Raw genomic sequence first — 15,911 nt, forward strand, 5'->3', positions numbered from 1 at the left:
AATTTATTCAGCCATTCCCCAATTGATGGACATCCCCTTGACTTCCAGTTTTTGGCAACTACATAGAGTGCTGCTATAAATATTTTTGTACATGTGGGACCCTTTCCCATTTTTATGATCTCTTGGGGATATAGTCCTAGGATATTGCTGGGTCAAAGGGTATGCACATTTTTGTAGCCCTTTGGGCATAGTTCCAAATTGCTCTCCAGAATGGTTGGATGCGCTCACAGCTCCACCAACAATGAATTAGTGTTCCAACTCTCCCACATCCTCTCCATAAATGAAATATTTTAAAAAAAATTATTTGTTTAGTATTTTATTTTTCCCCAATTACGTATAATAAAATTACATTTTAAACATTTGTTCTTAAAAATTTTGAATTCCAATTCTGTCCTTCCCTCCCCATTTCCCTCTTTGAGGAGACAAGCAATTTGATATGGGTTATACACATACAGTCATCCAAAACGTATTTCCATATTAGCCATCTTATAAAAGAAAATATAAACTAAAAGAACCCCATGAAAAATAAAATTGTTTAAAACAGTATTCTTTGATCTCTAGTCAGACTCCATCAGTCCTTTCTCTGGAGACAGACAGTATTTTTCATTATAAGTCCTCTGGAGTTATCTTGGGTCATTGCTAAGGATAGCGAAGTCACTCACAGTTGATCACTTTCCAATATTGCTGTTACTCTGTACAATATTCTCTTGGTTCCATTCATTTCACTTTGCATCAGTTCATGTAAGTTTTCCTGGGTTTTTCTAAGAGCATCCTGTTCATCATTTGTTATAGCACAGTACTATTCCGTCACAATCACTTATTTAGTCATTCCTCCATTGATGGGTATCTCCTCAATTTCCAGTTCTTTGCCATCAGAAAAGAGCTGCTATAAATATTTTTGTGTATGTAAGTCCTTTTCTTCTTTGTTTTTTATCTCTTTGGGATACAGATCTAGCAGTAGTATTTCTGGGCCAAATGGTATGCATTGTTTTATAGCCCTTTGGGCATAGTTCCAAATTGTTCTACATAATGGTAGAATCAGTTCACAACTTCACCAGCAGTGTATTAATGTCTCAATTTTATTGAATGAAATCTTGAAAAAAGTGGGGGATATCAGGATGTAGAAATGAGAAAGGAGACCATTCCAAACATGGGGACTACCAATACCAAGGCATGGAGGTAGGTCATGGGGTGTCATGTAGGAGAAATGACACAAGTTGATATTACTCTAGAGTGAATAGAGGAGACTAGAGTGTGAGAAAACTGGAATGCAGTGCAGACACAGCTCATGAAGTCTTCAACAACAGGTAGAGGACTTCATATTTGATCCTGGATATATGAAGGGGACAGTAGAACTTGTCTGAGCAGAGGAGTGATGCAGTCCCTTTGGCAGCAGTGTGGAAGGTAGACTGGAGTGGGGAGAAACTAGGCAAGGAGATCAATTAGAAGGTTATTACGGTAACTCGTGAGAGACGATGAGGGATGAAACTACGGTGACGGCTTTGTGAGTAGAGAGAAGAGGAAATATACAAGAAATGTTGGGAAGGTAGAAACAACACGAGGTGACAATACACTGAATATGTGGGTTGAGTAAGGGTGAGCAGTCAAGGACCATACTGAGTTAGCAAGTTTGAGAAATTGTGTGGCCTCAACAATAACAGGAAGTTGAGAAGAAAGGAAGGTTTTTGGAGAAAGGTAGTGAGTTAAATTCTAGGCACGCTGAATTTGAAATGTCGAAGGACATCTACTTTGAAATTCCCATAGACAGAGGGATACATGGGATTGGAGCTCAGGAATCTGATCTGATTGCATCAAGGTGATAGCTGAGCCCATGGGAGCTGATGAGATCACCATATGAAATAGGATGGAAAAGAAGGGCTAGAACAGATCCTTAAAGGACACAAACAATTGAGGGTGAGAATAGAATGAAGACCTGACAAAGGAGACTGAGAATTAGGAGTCAGACAAGTAGGAGGAGGACCAAGAAAGACCAGTGTCACAAAAATCAAGAGAGCAGAGCATGTGCAGGAGCAGTAGTGACAAATGCTGCAGAGGAATTTTGAAGGATGAGGATTAAGAAAATGCCATTAGATTTGACAATTAAGAGAGATTTTATGGGCAGCGAGGTAGCACAGTGGATAAAGCACTGGGCCTGGAGTCAGGAAGACTCATCTTTGTGAGCTGTGTGACCCTAGGCAAGTCACCTAACCCTATTTGCCTCAGTTCCCTCATCTGTAAAATGAGCTGTAAAAGGAAATGGCAAACCACTCCAGTATCTTTGCCAAGAAAACCGCAAATGGGGTCACAAAGAACCAGATATTATTGAAACAACTGAACAACATCAAAAACAACAGAGGTCATTAACAACTTTCAGTTGAATGATGAAGTCAGAAATCAGATTGCAATGGGTTTAGAAGAAAACAAAAAAAGCAGACACTGAGTATAAAGAACTTTTTCAAAATGGGAAGGAGGGAAGTGTAGGACAATAGCTAGAGCAAATGGTCACCTGAAGTGAGAGCTGGTTTTTGTATTTGTTTTTGGCACATGGGGACACATGAAAACTTGTAGGTAATAGAAAAGAAGCAAGTAGGTAGGGATTGAAGATTAGAGAGAGTGAGGATGATGGTGGGGCCAATCTGCCAGTGAAGATTGAAGGGGATGGTATCAAGAATGCATGCAGATGTATAATCTATATCAGATTGCTTACTATCTCAGGGAGAGGGAAGGGGAGGAAGGGAAGGGTAGAATTTGTAACAAGAACAACAAAACCCCCTAATGTTAAAAATTGTTTTTACATGTAATTGGGGAGAAAATAAGATATTATTATAGAAAGGAATGCATGTAGGGGGGTTAGCTTTAGCAGGTGGCAAATGGCACAATTAAAAGCAAAAGGGAGAAAGCAGAATGAAAGAGCAGAGAGTTGGAGATAATGCCAGAGCAATATGAGATGTGGAAAAATGAAGAGGAATCCCTAAATGGAGGGCCTCAATTTTTGTTTTTTGGTGAACCATGAGACAACAGCATAAGCTGAGAGGTTGAGGGGAGGAGGTACCCTGGGAGGTTTGAACAGAAACAAGAAATTTTAAAACAGCTCAAGTGGTGAGTGAGTGGGATAGAGAATCAGAGAGGAGTGCAAGGACTGCCTTGCTGTCATGGGGGTCCAGTTGAGATTAGATAATGTCACTTTTAGTGGGCTTAATCAGCACCTCTGGACAATGCGCATTCTTGGTCCAACTCATTTTCCCTGTACGCATTATCTTTTGAGTGCTTGTGAATCTCATTTAAGAGACTTTGTAGTGTTCTGGGACTTAATGTAATCGGCATAATGACATGTGAAAATGAGCATCTGGAAGACCTCATCATGTATAGTAAATGTTCCAGATATCCTCTGTAGATACCAGCAAATGCTTTTGGGGAGTCTCCATCTTCCAGTTTTAGGTTTTTCTTGATAATAATAATTTGATGATCAAAGTTATCTCAGTGATTGCATCTATCATAGAATCTTGTGTAACATTAACATATGCATGGCAAACACCCTGTTTGAGTCCCTTTAAGGAAGTATTTTGTTCCGCTAAATCAAATGCTTTTCTAATAGCCAACAAATAATGAGCACAGCGAAATCTTGTATTCTCTGTGCCTTTTAGTTGATTGAGCAAGTGTAAAGACTGTAGAATATCATCTTAAAAGCCTGCCTGCTTCCCTCTCATATTTTCAGCAATGTCCTTGATGCATATGTATAACATTTTCATAAAGATTTTGTAGAGATGAGAAAGTCGACATATGGGTCGGCACTTACTGATATTTTTCTTCATTACCTTTTTTCCAGTAGTAATAGCTTTTTATCAGTCATTTAGTATCTTCCCTTCCCTTCAGATCTTATAAACTGCTCCCTCAGTATCCTGAAAATGGTGTCCCCTTCAGGATGGATCTCATCTGTGTATACCTGGTCCATTCCAATTGCTTTTCCCATTTCATTCTATTTTGTGACATTCCTCTATCATACAGCACATTGGGGATGGAGATGTTACAGTCCAGATATGGTTGTTCTGCCCCCACTGATGAACATAATAGTTTGTTCCAGAAGTAGAATTGGGATGAGGCAAAGTAAAACATGATCAGGGGATGCTTTCTTCTCCATCTCCATAACAAGGTCCTGGCTGCCTAGCTGACCCATTCTTTTGACCTGTCTTTGGGCTTACACCCAGAGTCCCCAAACCATCACTCTCCCCTTCCCACCAATGCATAATGCCTCCAGTATGCTGCCTACCCCAGAGATCTGCACCATACTTAATCTCTGGGACAGGCAGGTAGGATCAGAAATGAAGGTCCTCTGTGCCCTTCCTCCTATATCCTAACAGTAACCTTAGCCCTAGGTCCTGATTCTTCTCTCTGTTTTCACTGGGTCTTCTGGAAAGCTTCTGTATTGTTAAAACTCCCCTATTCATCTTAGACTTCCTCTTATAAACCTTTCATCTTCTGATGTTTGATGAAATGGAGCTTTCTTCTGCAGGCAATGTGTCTCCTGGCACTTTCTCTAAGACTGGGTGCCGCTTCTCTCCCACATGGAGAGGAAGAGGAAAAGGAAGACTTGGCATGCCCTTGCTTTCCTTTCAGATGCTCCTTCTGTAATTCTCTCTCAGCAGTCACCTCTCCTCCTTGAAAGTTCACTCCATCATATTCAGATCCTTGTTGCTCTCATCTATGTCACTCTTCATCTTCCCCAGTAAATTCAGTACCTGGCTCAGGTACTAAAGTCAGGACATCTTCTCTACCCTAAGGTCTATTTATTCCCTTTGAATAGTTAGCCTCCCAGTTCCTCAAATATCTCAACTCACAGCGCCTCTGTTGTAAATCTAACTCAGCCACAAAGAAGAGGATTATGTGATAAACCTTTACTCCCATCCACAGTAGTTCTGGTTGATTATAGTAATGTTAAAATGTTTTCTGTTTTTCATCTGTTTTTTGTTCTCTTTCCAATTTTTTCCTAAAATTCTCATGGTATGATCTGGCTTAATTGCGTCTCATTCCAAGCTTTCTGCAAACTCATTTCCCCTTTAACATTCAGTGTTTTGAGGTGATGTTTTTCATACTTGAACACCCATCTTTCTCTCTGAAGTTTTATGAGCTAGTTTATATTAAAAATTATATTTCACTTGGCTGCTATGTCACACTGCTCAAAGAAAACATCAAATGTTGCCTAGCTGAGGGAGATTTTTGACCCTAGGCACCTTTGGCCCAATATTGTGGTGATTGGTTAACTTTCCATAGGAAACAGTGATAGTATGCTTCTTTACATAAATCCCCCTCTCCTTTTTTTGGTGTCAACTTGCTTCCTCTTGGTCAGGTTCAAGTGTTTCAAGTATTTTAATTGCAAACCATAGCTGTATCTTTTCCTTTTCTTCTAATTGGGTACCAATTCTGAACTTTGCTCAAGATAGTCATTCAGAAGTGGTTCCTAATACCTATAGTATTATATACCTATAGTATATATACCTATAGTAACCACAGGCAGGTTACTTAAACTTTCAAAGTAAAAGGCTTTACTTTCAGTGCAAGGTCTCCAACACTAAAGACTGTAGTCAAGCTGCCAATCTGTTTTGGCTCAGGGATTTTCCTTCCTTAATAAAAGCAAGGGTCCAGAAGATAACCAATGATTTCCTAACTTGTAAGATGTAGTCAATTTCACATTTTGTATTATTGTTCAGTGCTCATATTGTTAACTATTATTACATTTTAGTTACATATGTATATAGTTTTATATAGTTATATGCATACATATTTATAGAATGACTAAATACACACACATAAGCACACACATATATACAAGCACACATATGTATATACATGTGCATCTATGTGAATATATAATATGTGTATACATATATGCATACGCACACACGTATATGTAATGACTAAAATGTTTCATTGACCACCCTGCCCAAAGCATCGCTCAGTGGCTAAACTACTGGTGATGAGACTATTCCTATTTATTGAGTCTGGTTCTTGAATAAAGGACATATAGTATATCCTCAGTTCTATTTCTGCCCCTTCTTCAGCTGCCTCTACTTTTCTTTTACTGACTTAGAACCCAGGGCAACCTCCAGATCACAATGAGACATCAGAGTAGGATTTTAGTGGAGGACACATTGGATTTATTTGCCATTTTTTCCTAAAAACTTGAAAGCTCATTGAACCTTGTTTTGAAATGATTTTCCAAAGGCATTTCAAAATATAATATCAGTTATACCAAGTCTTTAGGGACTGTAATTCTAAATGTATGCTGGTTATATTCCTTTCTAACAGATGGTATTAGTAATTTGCTATAAATTAAAGGAACCATATTGTATTCCTTCGGATCAGCCGATGCAGGGACACGAATGGATCCACAGAGTCAAAAAAGAGAGAGGAGGACCAAAGATGAAGGGAGGTGTGGAAGAGTAGAGCCCCATCACCATGAGGGCAAAAATCCAGGTGCCAGGTGGTCTCTAATCCAGAATTTTGTTCCAGCCACTGATAATGTTATAGGGTCCTGCTTGGACAGCTACATGTCTGGGAGCCTCCCTGACCTCTGATTCTTACTTTCATACACCATATCAGTTCTTTGGCTGCTGTTATTGCTACTGCTGGTGATGTTTGGAGTGGCCAGCAAGTCTGACCACCTCCTACTCCTGGCTACATCCAAAGAAAAAACACATTTTTTGAATCAGATGTTGGAAGTGATCCAGAACCACCAACTGTTATCTTAAAATGCTCAGTATTAGCCACAGGGATCATGTATTGTTTTCCTCTGATATCTACCAAAGCATCGTGCACAGGAACAAATGATATAATATGTATAAAGGACTTTGCAAACTTTAAAGAGCTGTATAAATACTAGCTATTAATAGTGATAACAATGGCCAAAATGAAGACTCAGTGAGTTTTGGCTGGCTGACTGACACTGATGAATGAAACTTCTTGGCTAAGATAGGAGTAATTTTTTGATTTTTTCTTCCCCAGTTACATGTAAAAACACTTTTTAACATTTGTTTTTTTTTTTCAATTTTGAATTCCAAATTCTCTTCCTCCTTCTTTCCCCTCTCCCCTCATTGAGAAGGCAAACAATTTAATATAGGTTATACATGTGCAGTCATGCAAAACATGTTTCCATAGTCGTCATGTTGTGAAAGAAGACAGATTAAAAACACACACACAAACAAAAATAAGGGAAGTAAAAACAGTATGTTTCCATCTGCACTCAGACTCTCTCATTTCTTTCTCTGGAGGTAATGCTTTTTGTCATGAGTCCTTTGGAATTGTCTTGGACAAGGTAATGAGTAATCTAAGTTTGAACTTCATTGCCATTAGCAGAAAATAATGCAGGTTGCTCAGGAATCTGGGCAACAAAATAAAGAACTGTGTTGTAGATTGGATAGCCAGCTGGCCTCAGTCAGGAAGACTTGGATTCAAGTCCTACCATAGACAAGTTGTAGCACCCTGGCCAAGACACACCTCTCAGTGCCCTTGGTTATTCTCTAAGGCTAAAGGTCAGAGATGAGTTGCCCATCTATATTGTGGGAGGGAAGCTTCTGCACTTGGAGTTTCTTACGCTGATGAAAGTATATGTCTGGACCAAATAAACCCAAAGCAGTTTAGGTAAACAACTACAAAAAAAAAAAATCAAAGATAATTGAACCCAGTGACAATATATTTGGCTTATCAGAAATTGTAATATTCTTCCACTAAATTGTATTCAGTGCTAACTACATGAAATAGCATTGAAAAATTAACATGGATCATAAAAACCATCTGTTATAGGTTAAAAAAAGAGAGAAGTATATTTAGACAAGGGAAAATCAGAAACAATGGAACTCAAAAATCTATTGTTTGATAAATCAGAAAACAGATACTACTTAAGAAAAAACTTCCTATCCAACAAAAAGTGCTGGGAAAACTGGAAAGGAGTCTGGCAGAAGTTAGGCTTAGACCAATATCTTATACCACATTCCATGATACATTCTAAAAAGATGGACTACCTTATTATTAACGAGAGTACCATAAAAAGAAATTAGAAGAGAAGCAGATCATGTACCACTCACAGCTATGAGTAGGAAACGTATTCTTAGGTAAACAAGGGAGAGAGATAATTACAAAAGACAAAATAAAAACAGATTAGAGGAAACAGAAAAACTTCTGCACAGAAGCATAGATGAAATTTATATACCTACAATAAGAAGGAAAGTAGTCAAATGAAAAAAAAAATCTTTGTATCAAATTTCTCTGTTAAGCATTTGGTATCCAAGAGAAATCATATATACATATACATACATACACACAGGTACACATATGTATGTGTGTATAAATACATGTACATATGTATGTGACCAAAAGCCTTTCCCTAACAGATAAGTGGTTAAAGGATATGAACAGTTCTTTTTAAAAGAAATAATTTATTTATTTTTAGTTTTCAGCATTCACTTTTGTAAGATTTTGAGTTCTAAATTTCCCCCTCACCCCCACACAACATGCAATCTGATATAGTCTATATAATATACAATCATATTAAAGTCATTTCCACTTTAGTCATATTGTGAAGAAGAATCAAAACAAAAGGGAAAAAGCACAAGGAAGAAAAAAAGAAAATAGTATGCTTTGATTTTCATTCAGACTCCATAGTTCTTTCTTTGGATGTGGATAGCATTTTTCATCATGAATCTTTTGGAATTGTCTTAGATCATTACATTGCTGAGAAGAGTGAAGTCTCTCAAAGCTGGTCATCACACAATGTTGCTATTGCTGTGTACAACTGAACAGTTCTCAAAAGACTATAGAAAAGAATGCCCCAAATCACTACTAATAGTAGATATACAAATCAAAACAACTCTAAGGTTTCACTTTACACCCTGAATATTGCAAAGGTGGCAAAAGATGGGAACAGTCAATGTCAGAGAGGTTGTGGGAAGATAAGCACATTAGTAAATTGTTGGTGGAACTGTGAATCAGTACAAACATTTGGAAAGCATTTTGGAATGACGCAAATAGTGACTAAAATGCTCATGCCCTTTGACTTATATATTCTACTACTAGGTTTCTTTCCTAAGGCAGACATTAACAATATTATATGTTATATTAATATAATACTTAATACATATAATATTATATAATTGTAATAATTAATATTTATAGCAACACTTTTGGGGTTTCCAAAGAATTGGAAACAAAGTAAATACCATCAAATGAGGAATGATTAAACAAATTGTGATACTTGAAGGTAATGGAATAATACTGCATTACTGTAAGAAATAATGAGTATGATGAGTACAGAGAAGAATGGAAAGATCTATGTGAATTGATATAGGATGGAGTAAGCAGAGCCAAGAAAACAACATGCCAACGGACTTTAACAATGTACATGGAAAGAATAGTCACACCTGAAGAATCAAAAGTGAATTTGACAAAATTACAAAGAACATGGCTGGCTTGAAAGGAAAGATGTGAGAAAGACACACCCATCATGCCTCTTTGCAGAGGTGGGAGATTCGAGTGTGGTACATTGCAGATATTATCAGACTTTAGGCTGATTTATTTCCCCTTCCCTTCCCTTTTCCTTCCTTTCTCTTTCCTTCCCTTCCCTTACTTTCTTCTTTCCCTTCTCTTCCCCTTTCCTTTCCTTTTTCCCTTATTTGTCTTTAAAGAATATTATTGATTATATTGGATAATTGGCAGGGGGAGGAAAAGGGAGGAATTTTTTTGGGCTGTCAATTAATAGTTCATGACCCCATTTGGAATTTTCTTGGCAAAGGTACTGGAGTGCTTTGCCATTTCCATCCCTAGTCCATTTTGCAGAGGAAGAAACTAAGGCAAACAGGGTTAAGTGACTTGTCCAGGGTCATATGATTAGTGTCTGAGGCTGCATTTGAACTCAGGTCCTTTTGACACCAGGTCCATTGTTCTATCCATTGCATCACCTAGATGTCCCAGGGAGGAAATACGGTGATTTAAAAAACCAAAAGACATCAATGAAAAATTACTTAACAAAAAGAAAATCAATATGGAAACAATGTAACATTCAGTCTCTTCATGTCTTTAATAATAGTAACTATTTGTTCAGTACTTTATGTACAGTGACTCAGTTCATCAATAGCCCTAAGAAGTAGGGTTTTTTGGACCAGACCTGAGATATCATTCATGTAGAGAACTCTGAGCGAGGAAAACCCTCTACCAATGCAGATGTGTACCTGTTTTAAAACTTAGAGAGTTGTCCAGGGCATTGAAAGGTTAACTTCTTTGCTCAAGGTCACCTAGATGGTATATATCAGAAACAGGACTTAAGACATTTGATTTAGGAGTCTTTGACTCCTACATTCTGAGGCTGGTTCACTATCCAATGCCATATGGACTTTTAGAGGGTAGGTGTAATTGGTACATTATCACCCCAAAGATCAAGTTCATTTGCCCCAGTCACATATCTAGTAAATGTTAGGGATAACATTTGAACCAAGGTCTTCTTTCCAGATCTATATCTTGCTACTGAACCCAGATGTCTCTGGAGAAGAGAGTAAGACTGGTGACTTTGCATAGCCCTGCATCACTTAAATCCAATTCACTTGAAAGTCATGGTATCTCCTTCCTGATGTCATTGTCCTCTTCCAGAATGAAAGATAAACAACAATGACAGCTGTAGAGCTCTTTGGCTATGCCTTAAACCCAAATCTCTCTGGCTCTCACTGACTGGCCAATCTGGTCCCATCTCAAGCCTCACATGGTCATTGTTTGGGTTTTAGTGGCTTAGAATGAGTGTAAATAACAATTGTTTCTGTTCTGGCCAGAAACCCTGAGGGATTTTCCTTCCTAGATCGGTTTTTTTCTTTTGGAGTAGGCAAACTAGACCATCTTTTGCCTCATGTCTTAACCTAGTCTTAAATCACTTAATGGGTGTTGCCTCAGACAAATTGAAACCTGGGAAAGACCTTAGCTTAAAAAGGCCAAGGTCTCCCATTGCATCTGAGGCTGTCTCCAGTTATCTGGACTTGTGTCTTGCCACTGGACTCAGATGACTCTGGAGGCGAGAATGAGGCTGGTGACTTTGCACAGCCCTGACTCACTTAAATCCAATTCACTTGTTTGTCATAACATCACCCTCCTGATGTCATTGGCCCTCTCTTCAGGAATGAAAGATGAACAATAACCACAAATAACAACAGCAACCTTTAAACAATATCATTCAACCTCTCTGAGCTTTAAACTACCAAAGAATTACATGTGTCTCTAAAAAGATGCTCTCGTATTTAGGTACAGATGAGCTTGTCATATGCTACAAGTATGTCTGATAGATTTCTAGGGCAATTCTTTGCACAAGCTCACCATACTTAACCATCATTTTCCATTCCTTCAAAAAAAAATCCTCCACATTTTAAATTCTCCATTAAAAGGCCTTTATTTAATCATTAAATAATTGTTTTTTAAAAGCTCACTCTTCTCTAATTACATTGATACCACCCTAACTAATTGAGACCTTCATTCCCCATTTACATCGATAATTGTAATAGCTTTCTGTTCTGTCCTGAGCCTCACTCAAGCCAGTCCCTTGCAAGTTTAACTTATATTGGAACAAAATGAGACATTCATAGGTTATTCAACTGTTGACATGAAAAGTTTTCATAGCCCACAGCAGGAGAATGCTATTCAACAAAAATAGGCATCTGAGGACACTTGGAGCTGATTCAAGTGAGCAACGCTTCCTTCCCTGGGTGGCCCAGCAACATCTACCAGCCAAGCCTCGGAACACCTGGAGCTCATGATGGCTATTTTGTAGTCAGGTGACCAGGAAGCAGTATTAATAGCCTGAGCCTTTAATACAATGAGCAAACCCAGACTTGAGTATGGTCTCGATACTTTTAATGGAAAAATAGCCTAACTTGTATGGGGGGAAGGGTTAGGATATTGCTCCTATCATAGTCCTAACTGATTTCCCTTTATCTTGTCTCTCCAATCCATCCTTCATATTATTTTGACCACAAGCCACTCCCTTGTACAAAGATCACTTATTATTTCTAGGATAAATTATAAACTAGGGCAAATACCCAAATCCCCAACTTGGATGATATCTTTCTAGCTTTATTTTATACAACTGCCTTCCATATGATCTATGTTCTTGCCAAATGGGAATACTCACTTTTCCCCAATCTTTCTTACCACCATATATGCACTTAGGCAGCCCCTCACTCCTCGAATACATTCCTTCCATGTTGGAATCCTCCCTGTCCTTCAAGGGTCAGCTTAGGCATTACCTCCTTCATAAAACCTTCCCTGGATGACTGATGAAAGTGCTCTCCACCCCATATCCCCAAGTTTTCTTTGTCCAAATCTTTCATTGGCTCTTATTTCTGACTTTATCCCATACTTATCTGTGTCTATTTCATATCTACTATAATGGATTCCAAGCTCCTTGAGAATCAAGGATTATGTTGTTTTTCATCTTTATATCTCCAGCATCTAGATTAGTGCTTTGCACATAAAGATATTTAATAAGCATTCGTTGAATGAACAAATTAAACAAGCAGTTCTGAAGGGAACATGTCTAAATGTCCTCTCCCATATGCTTCTGCCTCTGCCAAGGACTGGGACAGAGGCCCCTGGGGCTGCCAAACTGCGCCTCTTGGCAAATTTGACTTGGAGGTGAGGTGTAAGGAAAAGTGTGTGGGGGGTTCTGTCAACAATACTAAAGGGCAGAGGTAAAAGATTTGTTGTGACATTGAGTCATGGGTCAAAATTGTCAGAGAGCAATGAATGAACTTAGGGGAAGGACACTGAGGTTTGTTCAAGAGAGAGTAAACAACATTATAGAAGAGCTTGAATGAAACCTAGGTCCTGGTTTGAAGCAACAGGTTAACAATAGGAAGATCTGTAGGGCCAAAAGACGGAAATTAATTAATTCGACAGTCCTAGGTTATATTACACATATCTTGGTTGAATGAGCTGCCCTTTTACATTGCTGTATATAGTGCTAGTCATAGCATTCATTCCACTTAATGAGCCACATCTACTATTGATCTTACTTAAGAAAACAAGGCATTTATATATATTTAAGTACCTTTCCCAAGAATTCTTGACTATTATGACCATTGTTTAGGGCAACTCTGATTTCTCTTCTAGAGCATGAAGAAAAATTTTTTTTCTGCTAATGTATCCAGGACTCTTAATGGACAATTAAAAGCTGTTCATAGAGCATAGTTACTGTACTGGGTTGTAGACCAGCTTAACATCCAAAGGCCCTCCTTCAGTTTGTCTTTGACTCTGTGGCTACTCGTGATATTTTTTTTTCTTGCCTTATCTAGTTTACCAGTCTCCTTAGTCTCATGGTGTGTTAAGGAAGCCCTTAGTTTGCTTTTCTAATACCTTCAATCAGCTCTATGGCTGCTAAAAGACGAAAACAAAATTATAATTATCGAGTTTACATCTGCATCAGCAGTCACATAGTGCATCTCTAAATAACTCCTTCCATGATTGTCAGAAGAGGATTTCTCTCTGCCTAATGCCTTTATGTCTTTGCCTATTTATTTACTTTATTTTAGATTTTGATTGGGTGGGGAGGTTGGTCATTCCAACTCATCTCACCCACCTGGAATCCTTAGAAACTCAATCTAACTGGTAATGTCTTTATAAAATGATTTCAACACAGATCATTCCATATAGTTGCTTAGCTGTCTTCTTTCATTTGCTCTTTATTCTGGGCCACCCTGACTCAGCCCTTGTTAATTAAGTGTTGTAGAGTTATGGAGCTTGGCTCTGATTTTATTATCCCAAATACTGATTTTCTCCTTGAGTGGTTATCAACAAGAATGTATACCACCATTTTGAACCTTGTATTGAAACTGTGTCATTATCACCCTACTGGAACCTTCTGGCAGCCTGGGAAGATTCCACAATGGAGGTATCAGAGGACAGGTTTGCCGTGTTGACACTTCCAGAGTGAACAGTTACTTGTTGACAGAGCAAGATGGAGCAAAGTCAACCTACTGAGACTAATGATGGAAGCACATCATTGCATTGCTTAAATTTTTCTCCCTGTTCTGTCCTTTAGAAATCTATACCTCAAGGGAAAAAAATAATCTTACTAATCACTCTCCAGCTAATTAAAAATAAAAAAACCAAGCTGATGAGCAGTACAGCACAATATTAGAGAGTCTATCTATTTGTTACCTTGTCAGCTTCTAAGAAGCAACTATTTCTATCCTGCCCCAGATGCAAGAAGTTTACTCATCCATGGAAATTCCACTTTAGAAAACAAATGAATCCATAAAACTTGAGATGATTATATAGTCCACATTACAGCATTAGCTAATGAAGTAAAATAAACGCAGAGGCAATGTGGCCTTCATCAGAGGAGGTCACTGCCAAGTTACCACATTAAGTTTCCAATGGGAGTGCCCTTTGAAAAACTTATCAAGGAAGTTATTTCTCAAAAGCTGGTACCAGCTTCCACCTCAGCAAGGTACAGAGATTATTGTAAAGGAAAGCATGGTATGGTGGTAATAATAATGATCAAATCATAAAAATCCAGAGGATCTCAGAGGTCCAACTCAACCTGTGCCTGAAGTAAGAATTCCCTCTCCAATATCTTGACAAGTGGTCATCTGACCTTTGTGGGAAGATCTCTGGATGAAGAGAATTCATTATTTTCCCGCTTCCCTTCATTCCCCTCCCCAGCTTCCATGCAACTCACTTCTCCCGGCCTGGCCTGCAAGTTTTTCCTTTTATTGAATTGAAATCTGAATCTTTGTCATTTCTACCCGTGGTCCTCAGAGGCCAAGGGAAACCAATCTATTCCTGCTGCTACACTTGAACCCTTCAAATATTTGTAGACAACTATCAAGTATTCTTTTCTTTAGGCTAAAAATTCCCCGTTCTCTTTCAACCAGACTTCATATAATATGGTTTCTAGTCCTTTTGTCATTCGAGTCCTCCTTCTCTGACCACATTCAAGCTTGTCAGTACTGTTCAACTATGGCATCCAGTTGTTGTTGGTTTGTTTCCATAGGGTCTGGCTCTTCATGACCCCATTTGAGTTTTTCTTGGCAAAGATACTGGAGTGGTTTGCCATTTCCTTCTTCAGCTTGTTTTACAGACAAGGAAACTGAGCCCCAGGGTCACATAGTTTGTAAGTGTCTGAGGCTCTGTTTGAACTCAGGAAGTTCAAATGTGGTATCCATAGCTAAGCATAAAATTCTAGATGGGGTCTAATTAAACATAATATTCTGGATGAGGACTAACCCTTCCTAAATTCAGGTCACTATGCAATGAAAGCATTTTTGACTTCCATGTCACACTGTTGGTTTATAGTGAACTTTTGGCTCCTGAAAATCCTTAAAGATTTTTCCACCCAATTCTTTTTCGGTCACATCTTCTAGATTCTACATCTGTGCAGATGGTTTTTTGAACCCACTTGTAGAATTTTAAATTTATTCCTTTCAAATTTTTTTGAAAACATTTTATCTTCTTTTTCTTGATGTGTTTTGTTTTTTATTTCACCTTTACTTCAAAATATATCTCTGCCCCCTCTGCTACTCAGCAAGTTGAGAGACAGGGAAATGGAGAGGAACAGAGAGAGGGATAGAGAGAGGGAGAGGGAGAGGGACAGAGAGAGTGGGATTGGGGAAGGCTTCATGTGGAATGTAGTAATTTAGGTGAGCTTTAAAATTAACCAATATATCAACAGAGCCTCACAGGATATATGATATTCCACCCTTATAGTACCCCCACTTCTGCAATGAAGTATATCCATTAAATTTCATATTATATTTGTCTCACCCTTGGAACCTGACAAGATCATTTAGGGTCCTAATTATATTAGCCAGCACTTCAGCTGTTAGCTTTGTATCGTTTGCAAATTTGGTAACTTTGCCAACTCTGTTTTCATCCAAGTCATTACT

This window comes from Notamacropus eugenii, chromosome 4, assembly GCF_028372415.1.
Source record: "Notamacropus eugenii isolate mMacEug1 chromosome 4, mMacEug1.pri_v2, whole genome shotgun sequence".
In the NCBI taxonomy this organism is placed as follows: Eukaryota; Metazoa; Chordata; class Mammalia; order Diprotodontia; family Macropodidae; genus Notamacropus; species Notamacropus eugenii.